Source organism: Equus quagga, chromosome 5 (assembly GCF_021613505.1).
Source record: "Equus quagga isolate Etosha38 chromosome 5, UCLA_HA_Equagga_1.0, whole genome shotgun sequence".
Taxonomy (NCBI): domain Eukaryota; kingdom Metazoa; phylum Chordata; class Mammalia; order Perissodactyla; family Equidae; genus Equus; species Equus quagga.
This window is the reverse complement of record NC_060271.1, coordinates 56,724,361-56,738,177: the sequence shown is the minus strand read 5'-3', so window position 1 is coordinate 56,738,177 and position 13,817 is coordinate 56,724,361. Positions and strand designations below refer to the sequence as shown.

At 48.9% G+C, this 13,817-nt stretch overlaps 1 protein-coding gene across 1 annotated transcript in view; it reads left to right on the top strand.

Annotated features, from left to right (window-relative positions):
* Positions 1-3,761: 3,761 nt before the first annotated feature.
* The window catches only part of NPAS2 (neuronal PAS domain protein 2), a 158,806-nt gene continuing 148,750 nt past the window's right edge, over positions 3,762-13,817 (top strand). Inside the window, exon 1 of the mRNA XM_046661244.1 lies at positions 3,762-4,025. The gene's annotated coding sequence lies outside the window, so the exon portion shown is untranslated. The remainder of the gene's footprint in view (positions 4,026-13,817) is intronic.

Sequence of the window (13,817 nt, the reverse complement as noted above, 5' to 3'; positions counted from 1 at the left end):
GCCTGCTGCATGAACCAATCACCAGCCTGCACTTCTCTATTGCTATGAAGCTTCTGCAGAACCAACATGTTGAAACTAACTTTGCTATTTCAAAGCAGGGTGGACATTCTCAAATCTGCCTTCTACAGGTGCTCAGAAGCCCTGGCCTGAGTCAGTCGGTCTCTGGTTTCTGGGCTGGGAGGGCTCTTCTTCATCCTTCTACGACCCAACTTTCCCTTCTGCCTCGGTTGCAAGTTTTCTTCGCTAGCATGATGTTATTCCACTCAGTAATGCATGGTATTGCGTTTTCTTTTTAATTTTGAAGTAAAAACTGCTACTCAGAGGTAAGAATCCATAAATGAGCTTCTGGACATTCCTCAAAAAAAAGTAGGCTCTTCTATCTTATGATTAGTCAGAAAAACTGCAACGATATCATCTGGCATAGGACCCTGTCTTGTTGTTGTCTATTCTAATGTTTGTGTTTAACTTCCTGATGACACCTACCGAATGTGGGTCCCAAGCCCTGAGCTAGTGCTGTAGTTACTGCAGCAGCCCACACGTTCTTGCCTGTATGGAGCACCATATATGAACACCCGCAGTGTGCGTACTTTGAGAATTTAATTGGACAAATAGTGTTAAATTAGGATATGCCACAGATTCAACTTCTATGATGGAAAAGAATACCCAATCAGACTGCAAACACTATGAATTGTTTCACTGATATCTTCAAAGATTGACATCATTGACTGCAGTTAAAGATTTTTATCCTCCCCTCCATAAATTTTGATTCTTTGAAAAATATCTAGGGTTCCTGGATACACCATTGCAGCATTCAATTAATAAAGCGACTTTCTTTTAAAGGACTAACCATATGAGACTTGAGAATTTCCCCAAATTGGTAATGCAGTTTTGAAATGGTTCTTTTGCTCCATGCTGCACATTTTGAATAATGCATAGATTATGATCTAGTTTGACTTGTTAGCTGGTTGATGAAAAAACCCTAGCACCAATGTCAGCTCCTCTAAGAATTCCACCCTGATTCCTTCCCTTGAACTCCTGTGGCACCTTGTCTTCTGGCACCAGCCCTATTTGGCCTCATCTTTATCCTCGCCTCTACATTGTAAATCTTTCTTGTACAGAAACTCCTGTAAAGTTTCCTTGATCCATCACAGGCCAAGCCCCGCCTGATTCATGACAAACCTTCACAAAAGCCAATAAAAGGAACTGAACTGTCAAATTCTTAGAATGAACAGAAGGTAAACTTTCCTCTTCAACTCTCCTCTAAATTTTGGGGGAAGGGCACATTCTTGAATGTTGTGCTCTAGTCCTGATTGGATTCCGTGCTGCAGGCTCCACTCCCCCTTATGGTCAGACAGGGGTCCTACCCCGAGTGAGAGTAACACTAGGAGATGGGATGGAGTCTGGAATAAGTACAGCAACTACATATGCATCATCTCCGTGATTGAAAGCCAGAAACCACACATTTAGTGGGATATCCTACTGAGCAACAGGTAAAAACAGACCATAGCAAAAATAGTTGTTGCACTGTAGAATTATTTGATGCGTTATGACTATAGTCCATTTGTTTCCTAAAAGATCATTTAACGATTGTTCAACTAGCTCCCAAGAGGGAGGAGGAGGAGGGGGCTGGAATCTCTTTCAAAGCAAGAAAGGAAGGGAGGTGCCTTTAAATTCTGCTTTAAATCTGCTTAAAAGCACAGAACTTCATCCTTTAGTAGACATTAGTCATGGCCACACTTTAAGGGCAGGGCGAAACCTACTTGCCCCAAGGAAAGGGAAGGAGTAGAAAAACAAAGTAAAATAAAATAATTTTTTTAAAAAAGTTCTCCTTTTGGAAAGGGAGGGACTTCAAAACACTAATGTGCCAAATACCTCCTCCTCCTCCTTGAAAAGCCCTCCAAGTCGGAAGCAAGCCTAAGAATAACAGCTTCTCTTAGGATGCTCAAAGCTCCTTGCAGCTGATTATGTTTCAGGAGGAGAATTAGACAAAAATAATACAAGTGGGAAATAAAGAGAATGACCTACTTTACAGGGGGGAAAAAGGAGCTCTGTGCGAGCGTTTTGATCTAATTGACGGTGTGGGGTTGCATGCCCAAATAAGGCGTTGTTGGTCGGGTCTGCTCGGGAGAGGGCCTGTCTTGAACTTGAGCGGGGAGAGGATAAAGCAAGAGCCTTATAAGAGAGTGGGGGGCGACCCCCAGTCCACCGCCCCGGCCGGTGTTCAGAGGAAAGGCCCTAGGAGCTTCCCTCTAGCCACAGAACCGAGCATGATAGAAATGGACCGGCGGGGGCGCTTTCTTTTCCAGGGCTGCTTGCCGGAATGTGCCAGGGACCGAAGGACATCAGAAAAAGGCTGCTGGGCGCAGAGCGCTGCGCCAGGCACTGTACCTATGTGATGTCAGGGAAGGGGCGACCTCCCAGGGTTAGAGGACCTCTCTCCTCCTTTAGGCTTCTCCCCAGGCGCCTCCACGCGATGAACGCCACCGCCTGGGGTGGCGGGGGGTCTGCGAGTCTAGGGGAACCCGGTCGCCGCTCCGGGCCTCGGCGAGTGCTCTCCCCTTTTCACCCGTCTCTGTCGCAGAGTATCAAACGGCAGCTCCTGGCTCCCCGAGACTATTTATGTGCATCTGTCTCTGTTCGGGGTTTACGGGAGCCTTCATGAAAGCCTCCGTTTCCTCGCGCGCGCCGCTCCAGCTTCTCCTTTTCTTGGATTCTCGCCTGTCTCCTCCCACAGAGGGGGAAAAAAAAAAAAGGTCACGTATGTTTGGAAAAATATGTAGGTCAGTGGAACATTTCCTGCATTGGTGCAAAAGGAGAGGAGGGCAGCGGGGGAGGGGAGGGAGAGGCAGAGCGGAGTTCCGAGTGCGCGCTCCTGGCCACAGCCACCCGCCCCCCCTCAAGTGCTTCTGCCGAGGAGGGGGGCAATTAGCAGGTTCCTTTCCATCCTTGACCCATTTTCCTGACAGGCTATGTTCTCCTTGGAAGAAACATCCCCCCAGCAGGCGCTGCGGTCCTCCCCGGATCAGCGCTCGCCAGCGTCTCCCCCGACCCCAGCTTCTCAGCACTCCCCCCAGCCCCACTGCTCGCTGTCGCCGCCGCCGCTCATTGATAAATCGCAGTGTTCCCCGCGCAGAGGCGCGCCCTGTGCCCTGGGTCTGGCTCCGCGCGCATAGCTGCCCCGCGAGGACAGAGTGGAGGGGACTACAGTCTCATATTCGCCCCCCAACGCACGGGACAGTGGGGTGGCAGCGGTGGGCACGGCGAGGGTCTGCACTGGGCAGGAAGGAAGATTCCTTGCTACCCCCAGCGACAACTTTAACAAGACCTCAGCTGGCAGCCCCGCATCCGCTTGCCTCCCCTCTCGGCCAGTTCACCTCAAAGCACAACCACCCCTCCCGCGCCCAGTCCCGACCCCGCACCCCAGGCCGGACCCCGCCGCGCATCCCTGGCAGCACTGCGGAGGCGGGGGAGGCCTCGGGGCGCGCGGGTGTCTGCGCCGCCCAGGGATGCTGGGGGCCGGGGATCCATCGGCCGAGACGGCGCTCAGGGTGCCTGTCCCAGGCTGCGTCGGGGCCAGGGCCCGGCGTGCCGCCAGGACAGACCCGGCCGGCGGCGGCCGCGGGAGCAGAGGGAAGAAGAAGGAGGAGGAGGAGGAGGAGGAGGAGGAGGAGAGGGAGGAGGAGGGAGGAGGAGGGAGAGGGGAGGGGGAGGAGGAAGAGGCGGCGGCGGCTCTCCCCGCCGGCCCTGCGTGCGGAAGAGTTTGCCGCGCCAGCAGCCGGCCTCCCGCAGGAGCCAGGGGACCGGCGCGGCGGCGGCCCGAGAGCGGCGGCCGCGTAGCTCGGAGACCCGCAGCCGCGGCGGCGGCGGCGGCGGCGGTGGCGGCAGCGAGAGCAGCGCCTCCCGCCGCCGCCCAGGAGGAGCTCGCCGCGCCCGTTCGCCGCCTCGGCTCCCAGCGGCGGCGGGAGGCGCGTCTCCCCGGCCCAGTCGGCGCCCGGCCCCGCGGGGCCGCCCCGGCCCGCTCAGAGGTAAGGGGCCGCGCCCAGTGACGCGGGGGGTCCGGGGTGGAGGTACGTGCGCGCGAGGTCGCGGGACTCGGTCACCTGCTCGCCGGCGCAGTGGACGTGGGGGGCCGGGAGGGGCGCTCGGGCTCGGGGCTGCGCGGCGGGGGTCAGGGCGCAGGGTGGTGGGTCTGCATCCCCACCCTCGGTCCGGCCGCCCGGACCTCGCGTCCTGCAGGACTGCAGCAGCGGCCGGGCGGTGGGCTCCGTGTGCCTCTCGCCAGAGGAGGCGGGGGACGAGGCACTCCGAACCTAAGGATTTGAGGGTGCTCAGAGGGTACCATCGGGTGGATGGAGGCCGTGCCCTCGTAGCAGCATTGAAGGTTGCCCATTGGCCTCCTTGATTCCCATCTCGCGCCCCCCGGAGCGTGGGGAGCCGGGGACCCCCGGAGAGCGCGGCATGCGCACCCCGGGCCCGCTGTCTCCCGGGGTCCCTAGGTCGGAATTGGTTCCGGGCCGGACTGGGTGCCGAGTCTGCCCCCTGGCCGCTTAGAGAGCGCGTAGCCTGGCTCTTCGCGTCGCCTTGCCGCCCAGAGCTCCCCAGATTGGATGCCAGCGTGCGGTGTTGGGGGGAGTTGTGCTCCCTCCCCGAGCGGAGGAGGCGGCGCACCTTTGACCTTTCTCTAGAGCCGCGCAGGGTCGGTGACCAGGGGGAGGGACAGGTACCAGGGGGCTAAATTAAAAACCAACCCCGCTCCTCCCCCTGCCACTCCTTAACTGCTCAAGGTAAGAAAGTTTGTTTTCAGCCCTGTGATTCATAAATAATTAGTAACCAGTTTTGTTGATTAAGCAAGATGGAAATCTTAAAAATACACACACGCACTTCCAGAAAGTCTAAAACCTCCCAGGATTGTATCCAGGAGGCTTTAGCTCGGAAATTTAAAAGCCCTGGAATTCAACAGGTGTTCAGAAAGGGTCCGAGAGGGGTGAGCTCTACGTATTTCAACTTAGGTAGCTGCTGCTTTGGTATCTGGCCCCAAATTCATTCAATTGGTTGGCCTTTTTCTTTACAGATAAAGTATTGAGTGGTTGCTAAATTAACTTCATTAGAGGAGACGAACTAGTCATTCTTGATCGCTTAGAACCCAAACCCTCTTTTCCTTAATAGGAGGGTTTTCCTGGTTTGCACTTCGAAGATAACTAGCTGTAAAGCAGTTCCTGGCAAGGATCAACTCTGTCCACGCCTCTGTCTATCTCACGCTAGCTTAGTCCCCGACCAGTGAACTGACCAGCTAGTTATGGCTTGCACTGAAACTGAGCTGCCTTCCTTGGGAGGCATCAGTTCAAAATTCAAGGGCTCTATCTTTCTGTCACTAAGCTTTCCTTAAAGGGAGAATTTGCCAGAAATAACCCCAGAATGTATTTAATAATAGCCACCAAATAAATATAATGTTAAAAAGAGTTATCCTGACTTGGGTCACTATTTTGCAAAAGCAAAGAATCTGTGTGTCATTGCACAGCTAAACCAGGACCGGTAGAAGCATTGGCATTTCTCAGCAGTCTGCTTAAACATTTAGTTAAAAATAAAGTGTGCAACATAAAGACATTCAATAATTGTGTTCCATCTCACAGAGAGATGTGGAGTGTGGCTTAGAAGAATTGTAAATGTGCTGCTTTTAGACGTTTTCTTCTAGGAAATCGATGCCTCTGTTTATTTGCTGATCTGTCCCACTGCGCGCAAATGTAGGATCGGGTTTTATTCTCACCGCTCCCCAGAGTGACTCCTGTGGAGGCCAGAGGGGAGGGAGTACATTCTAGAGCAAATATGTTATTAGTAAAACGGTACCCCCTAAAGAGTTAAACATGCTGAGAAAAGAACCAAGCGAGGCTTTACTAGTGTGATGAAAAAAATTCCCTGATATGATGAAAGTGTTCATCTTTAGGTAGAAAATAACAATTGTTTTTAAGCTCATTTGGTTCTTTTAAGAGTTTGGGCCCTTTTTTCTGTTTCTGGCTGTTTAATAATCAAAATGGTAAAAAATGACCCACCTCATCTGATGTGTGTCATTATTAGGTTGAATTCATCTTATTTTTTTGAACCATCTTTCTTAACTCTTGGTAATCTTTATAGCTGGCTCTTAACACTGCTGCTTGTTTTTAGGTTACAAATTCAAAATTAATTATTTTTAAGGTTAAAATAATAATGCATGCATATGCTTTTCATACCACCATCTTTATGTGTTAATTTTTCAGTCTTGCTTTTGAACCTTAAGAAGCCAAAGAGCTAAGTCCTTTTTCTTAATTTTTAAAACAAGTATGTATTTTGTTCTTTACATGAAGAGTCCGTTTTTGCATTGTGATCGGCACACTGATTGTCTCATGCTGATCCCATGCACAAAGGCGACATCTCTTTCCCGAGAGAGGTCAGATTCCGAGGTGTTGAAAATAGCCGAATGACTCAGTATTCTTGTCTGCTTTACGCCAGTAGTTTAATCAGCTACATCATAGAAGCATCTAATTGAGTTTCACATTTAAATAGTGGAAATGATACTTGATGCATTATTTGCTTACAGAAACGTTTGATTAGCATGTGCCTGGTCTTCATTCTATTTGTAGCCAAGATGGGAGGTCAGGGACTGCCCCATTCGTATTCCCCACAGCATCTCATCCCTGGGAGGCCTTGTTCATAATAGGTGCTCAACAAATAGCTGTAGGAAACGAGGTGAATTGTCGATGATAGTTATCCACAGCTTAGAAATTTCCAAGTGTTAATGGGGTACTTAACCATGAGTAATTTTAGTTTAAATCTGATGATGATTAATAGTACCTTAGAGCACTAAATAAAAACTTATTAAATGTGAACATATGTTTAAAGGGGGAATTTTTTTAATGCAGTCCTTAGCTAGGGCACTACTGTTTCTCACTGAATTCTTTGAGATTGGGGACCACTTGGCAGTTTAAGTGAAGTAATCTCTTAGGTAAAGTTTCCCCCAGAATTTGAATTGAATTTCTGCAGGTCATAAAACAACGCATGGTTTCCATTTGATGATTCAGAATAGAAACGAGAGTTTACCTTACACTGGTGTGAAGAAACAATGTATTAAAGAAGGTGGAAGGTGCTGAGCTTAGTTTCTCAAAGTTCACAGTGCATGCGATTGCCTGGGGACCTTGTCAAATGCAGGTGCTGACTCAGCAGGTCTCGGTTGGGACTGAGATTCTGCGTTTCTTACAAGCTCCCGGGTGCTCCTGATGCTGTGACACACTAGCAGTACTTAACTCAATTCAGCATATGTCTACCGAGCATCTAATGTGTAGTAGGCCCAGGTGATCGAAAAGTAAAGCGCATGGGTTCTCCCTGCCCTCGAGGAGCTGACACGTTGAGGAAGAGAGAGAGAGATTCTTTCTCGACTGAAAATGAGGTCCTGGGATCCCACTCTGCAGGGTGATGCTCACCTGCTGTGTAACTTGGAGCCTCAGTGTCCTGGTCAGAAAAATAGTGGGAACAATGCTTACCTGGTCAAGTTGGTAGGATTACCATAAAGGACACAGGGCAGGCAAGTGATTGCTTTTATCACTGTTGATGGGAGAGAGGGGCCTGGTAGGCAAGGAGGAAGTAGAGGTTCCTAAAATATTTTTTCGCCTAGTTCACCAATTAGAGATTCAGTTTGGTTAACCAACAGACCCAAGACTGACAGTGGAGAACTGGGCTAGGGCTGGAGGGCAGGCAGCTGTGGAAGTCAGTCAGATGCAAAACAGAATTATTGGAAGCATGCACATCTCCACTCTTCTCCTGCCGCGCCCTGGCTTCTGGTTGGCCTTGGCGATACCTTTTAGCAGTATATTTACCTGAGGCTGTTCCTGGTACCTAACCTGTGGGTTCTGTGGATCAAGACCCACTGGGGTGCATGGCAATCAGGCACTCCTTAAAAATATGATTCAGAGGGAAGGGCAAGCGCCTCTCCTCTTTGAGAGGCATTGCTGCATCCCTGGCCGGGCACTTTAATTTTAAGGATTAAAGCCATCGATCAGTCCTTTTCAGTTTAGTATGAGTTACCTGACATTAGTGCGGGGTGTGTCGGAATTCACTGGGTAGATGTTTTATACTTTGTGCTCTGAGATGACTGCTTCCTCCTGACGTCTGGGGAAGATGGATATTCCAAGGCATATTCACCCTCACCTTAGGAGGGGTAGTCTGGGGGCCCTCAAAATATTTCAACCAACATTCTTCTACTTTTTTGTGTATATAAAGATACATATATATATATATTTAAAGTTTCATTTATTATTTGAAAGGAAATTTCTCTGCTCCAACTGAGGCTCCGTGTTCCCCCAAAATAAACCTTGAAAACTAATTGCAAGAGAATAGCAGTGACAGTTTGATGTGTGAGGGATGGAAAAATAGAAGAGTGGTTGGAGCCAAGGCAAGCCTTGGGAGCCAGGTAACAAGGGAGGGAAAGGGGGCAGTGAGCATCGAGCACCCAGAATGATGGAGATCCGAGCCGTGGTGGGACCACAGGGTGGGAGGTGGGACCCAGGGACCCAAGTCTGTGGACTTTGCTGCTTTGCTGAAAGCCTGGGGGGATTATGTTCCCAGGTCACTGAAATCCTCGCAGCTACCAGTGGACACAAGCCCATCTAAGGAAGGCAAACAACAGGGCTGAGCAGAGTGCGTCTTCCAGGCTCTTCTGAACCAAATGGAGCTGCACAGTTTCACGAGGGATGTTGGTGTCCCTTGAAAGTCAAAATATTGAGAACAGGAGAACATTTTTTAAATTATTATTTTTCTGTTATAAAAGTATATTTAATTTTTGGAAAATACAGAAAAGAATGAAGAAAATGAAGATTACCCATAAGCTCAAGGTGTATTTCCTTTCAGTCTTTTTTCTATGCATTAAAATGTTTAAATATTTTTTATGTTAAATTTTTAAAAATTAATACAATCCTGTAAAAATTTCAAATAATCCAGAACCATTTCTAGTAAAAAGAAGAAGATCCCGGTCACCCTCTGTGGCCTACCCAATAGTCATCCCCTTCTTCTGCCTGACAGGGGGACCTGATTCTGTTCAGAGTCCACCCTCCTCCACATGTCTCAGAGGTAAATCCTGATTGGCCAAGCAACCCTGGCGGGCCTGCTGTCCTTGCCAGTGGTTGGCTGGGGGTGAATACGTGGACTTTGTCCTGGCCAGTAAAACATGAGGGCGGATCTCCTTAAAAACAGGCAAGGGAGGCAGCCTCTCCTGGACACCAATGCGTGTACCTGGGGCAGCAGTCAGCCACCGAGCAGGCTTGGCTGACCTGCCAAAGAATGCGCAGGTGAAGAATGGGGCCTCCACAGTGCCCTTGACCTTCTGAATTAGGCAAGGAGGAGTCTCTGCTATGGGACATTGGGAGATCCAGAAATCTTCCTGGCCACTTAAAGCAGGTTGAGTTAGGTTTTTTTTTTTTTTTTAGTTATAGCAAAAGCAGCGTAACTAATGCACCCCAGAGCTCTCCGCCCTTCTCAGAAGGTGACTGCTGTTAACCGTGGAGGGGTGTTCTGCTAGTCATTTTTCATTGTATTTACGTATATACCCACATGTACGTTTTCGTTTTGAACAAACGGAACTCGTTCTATGCATTTTGTTTGGCGACTTTTTTTATAGCATGAGATTTTCTTTGGTCATTTCTTATATCTACTTCATTCTTTTTAAAGGTCTCACAGTCATATTCAGAAGTATGGCTGACACATGATTTATTTCACCCATTCCCTAATGTTAAACATGTATTGTGCTTTGTTTCCACTTCTTTATTATTACAAACAATGTTTGTATTAACTCCCTTATCTGTACGTCTTCACGTACATTTCAGGGTTTCCAAGGGATTACTAGGAGGGGATTCCTGGATTAAGGGGCACATCTGTTTGACATATTGACAGATGCTACCAAATTGATGACTCAACTAGCTATGCCTGTTCCCCTTCCCACTGACAGTGTCTAAGGGTGCCTTGTCTCCAAGGGTGCCTTGTCTCCATGTCTTAACCAACACTCTGTATTACCAATCTCTTAAATATTTTTTATGCATTTTCACAGGCTTGAGATAATATTATTTGCAGTTTTCCATTCCAGTTGTTTGCCTTAACCTGAACATAAGCATTCTCCCATGTCAGTAAACATTCTATGTAAACTTTTTTTTTTTTTTTTTTGGTGAGGAAAAGTGGCCCTGAGCTAACATCTGTGCCAGTCTTCCTCTGTTTTGTATGTGGGTCACCACCATAACATGGTTTGATGAGTGGTGTAGGTCTGCTCCTGTGATCCGAACCTGTGAACCAGGGGCTGCCAAAGTGACATGCATGAACTTAACCACTATGCCACTGGGCCAACCTCTAAACATATTTTTAATGGCTACAAAATTGTCCATGATAATCATATTTGGAGTGTTCTACATTTTTTTTCTGCTAAATTTAGAGAAGAAAATCTATGTTTCAAGGAAGTTTCCAGGGACAGGATAATTCCATTTCAAGTCTGGTGCCTGATCTCTGGTCCTCTTTGTGGGCCTACAGGCCTTTGGGGGCAGTTTTACTAATGGTGCATTTCAGTGGTATTCAGATTTGTCTTTAGGGCTATACGGAGAAGTCTAGTATTTCTTCAATTTTAGAACTAGATGGCTTCAATTTTCCACTCTTCCGTTTTGCAAGGTTAAGGCCTCTTTAGAAATAGGCAGCATTGGAGGCGTACACATGGCCGCCTGTGGACAGAGTGAAGGAGGGGTCAGGCATCGCCTTGCGGCAGAGAAGTGTTTTTGAAGAGGTGGGTTGGAGTGAGGGCAGGGAGGAGCCCATCTGGCTGCTGCGTTGCTCCAGCAAATCACTTACTTGCCACATCAGCACTTTCATTTGTGCTGTCAAGGAAAGACGTGGCCTACAGTGTTGTCATCGTTGGTGCGTCAGAGGCCTGTTTCCCTGCACATCGTGATCTAATAAAACTATGAGAAGTTTAAACCCCCAGTTTTGGTGTGTGTTTGTGGTGGAGGTGGGGGCAGACACATGTGGAACGTTGCCAAGAATGATGGCGGCGGCGTAGCCCTGGGATGCCGGTTCTTGTAAGGACCCAAAGCAGAGATCACTCTGGACTGCGCCAAGTCTTTCTTAATGGGCAGGGAGGGTTTTGTTTCTATGGTCTCTCCTCCCCCTTCACAGTGATTGTCAGAGAGAGATTCATTCACAGCAAGTTTGCGTGGCAATTTCGTAGAGGTTTTATGATCTCTCAGGTTAGAGAACTTGTTTCTGTTTCCATCCTGTATAGCCCTTGGCTGATCATAATCTCTTGGCTTTATGGCTCAGGACAAACTGATTTCATTGGAGGTAAGAGAGCTTCTTATTTTTGAGCTACTTCTGGGTCTTTCCCACAAGATTTCCACTCTTGGCCCCTTTCTCTCAGCCCTCCACGTTGAGAGTGGTGAGGTGGCCTCATTCCACATAATTCTGGGGTCCTGGAAGCATTTGTCACCTGCCACACTTCTTCTTCTGGAATCTATAACTCACTCCCACATACCAGCTTTACCAACAGCGGGTGGCAGCTCAGAACAAAACCTGCCCCCTTTTACTGTCTTCTTTGCTTTCATTGGATCTGGAAAGGTCCCCCTTGTGGAGATTGTGTCCAGGGCACGCACAAAACCCCTCAATTTAGAGTTAAAGGTGGCCTTGATGAAGACAGACCCCTGCCTGCATTACACCTCTCCTTCCCAACTTCTCCACTGTCTCAGATTTGCAAGTGCTAACTCGTTTGCACCTTCTGTGCTGTCATTCACCCTCTGCAAGCTGACTCTCAGCTCCCGGAGCCCTGAGTCCCTCGCTTGCTCTCCAGTGAACAGTGGGATGCTTCCTGGCAGGGCTCCAGCCGCCACTCTCTGACAGCTCGGTCTTGGACACCGCTGCCAGAATCATTGCCCGTGTCAATACGTGTGCATGCCATTCTCACAGCCAAGCCTGGGCTCGGGGTGGGTCTGCAAGCCTCCTGTACCCGCAGCACCTTGTGCAGGGCAGGCAGGTGGGCGTTCAAAGTGTTCCCGGGACGGAATGAGAGAAGAACCTGTACTGGCTGCTGACTGCCACGCAACAGACGTGGTCCACTCAACAGTTTCTAGGGAAACGCGGCAGTGCCCTGCCTCCTCCAAGGGGGCTCCGGGCAGGTCAGTCTGCCTCCCGCTGGCCGTGCCTCAGGCGTCCTTGTCCCCTGATTTCTGTAGAGACCTGCTCCAAGCTCTTGCCTGGGAGGTTGTCCTGGCTGCATCCACCCTGCAGTTGGCTCCTCCTCAGCCGCGGCCTGCTGCCTCGGCTGCATCACTCGGGGGGCGCCATCCCCCTGCGCTCTGAGAAAATAGCTGTCTCGGCAGTGAGGTGGCCGGCTCCAGTTTGTGCTGCTTCCTTGGCCTTGTGCTGTTTGGTATAAATGGAGTCACATGAGGGGAGTGGTCTGTTGCTGTTCCAAATGTTGGGCGGGTTTCTTCTCTCTCTGATCTCCACATGCCGGACTAGTGGCATCCTGTAAGCACACAGCGAGAAAGTTTCAGCTAACCAGCTTCAGAGAGAGACCTGGATTGGCCCTTCGCCAGCAAAGACCTGGGAAATAGTGGGGCTGCCTAACGAAGGAGATATGGTGCTTAAATTTAAAAGAAAAAGTTCCTTTTGTGTTTCCAGTTTCTATGAAGCTGTGCTGTATTTGCACGAATTAGCTGTTTAAAACGGTCAGCTATCTAACCTCTGCTTTACATACAAAATCTTCTATTATTTCCGTCCTGCCGTGTGTCTGAATACCCATCTCTGTTAAGCAGCTGTCTCATCCCCGAGTCTGTGCTTCTTGGGGTGGTGCCATCAAGATGAACTTCCTTGAGGATCTGTTTGTGTTTTTAACAGCTTGGGTTTGGCAGCTCTTGTATATATTGCACCCTGTTTATGTGAGATACCTGTGAAGCAGTCAGCCTTGTCCTCGGGTGTGGCAGCGGTGACCTGTCGCCTGATTTTAAATCACAGCGTGTGAATGACCATCACCAGAATGGGTCAGTAGCATTTTTAAATGGTTTAATGAAGACAGCTTGTGGCCTTTAGCAGAGATCCTTGGCACCCTGACATGGTTGCTATGGCCAAGTGACCTTGGCAAATCACATACACCCCAAAACTCAGTCAATAAAAGGGAGGTATTAATACTGAAGGGTGGAAATCAAGAGGAGAGAATGTTTGTTAAAGAGTTCCACAAACATGAGAAGTAGTGGTATTCTTCTATTCGCTGCTGTGACCACCTCGTCTCTCAGACCCCCACACCCAGCTGGGGAAGTGCCAGACTCAAGGTGATTTCTTTTTGGTTTTTGCAGACAAGGTGCATGCTAGCAATTGAAAAGCCAGTATATCCCTGTGTTCTCTTGAAAGCTAATGTTATGGGAAAAAATGAAATCCTTAAACTCTAGAAGCCAAACGCTTAGAACATCTTGGCACTTGCTGGGTTGCAGTTTACTTTTGAAAGCTTTTGCCATTTTTAAGAACAAAGTAGCCCGATAACATTTTGTGTCTAAAATTGGATCCAAATCTGATAGACTCCATGTTTTCCCACAGATTCTGAGATTTTTATGGGCTCTGTGGGGCATTTCGCCATGATGAATGTGACGTACTATTTCTTGTGACCTTTTGTCTTTTTCTAAAGAGAGTTGGCCTGAGGAATTGGGGCTCAGCTCTGACCTCCTGGAAGGGTCCTTTTACTCTCGTCCTGTGTCAGAATCCCCTAAAGAGCCGGGATCACCCCATTTTCCATGGAACCAGAAGTTTAGTCTTTAAATTGGACACACACACCA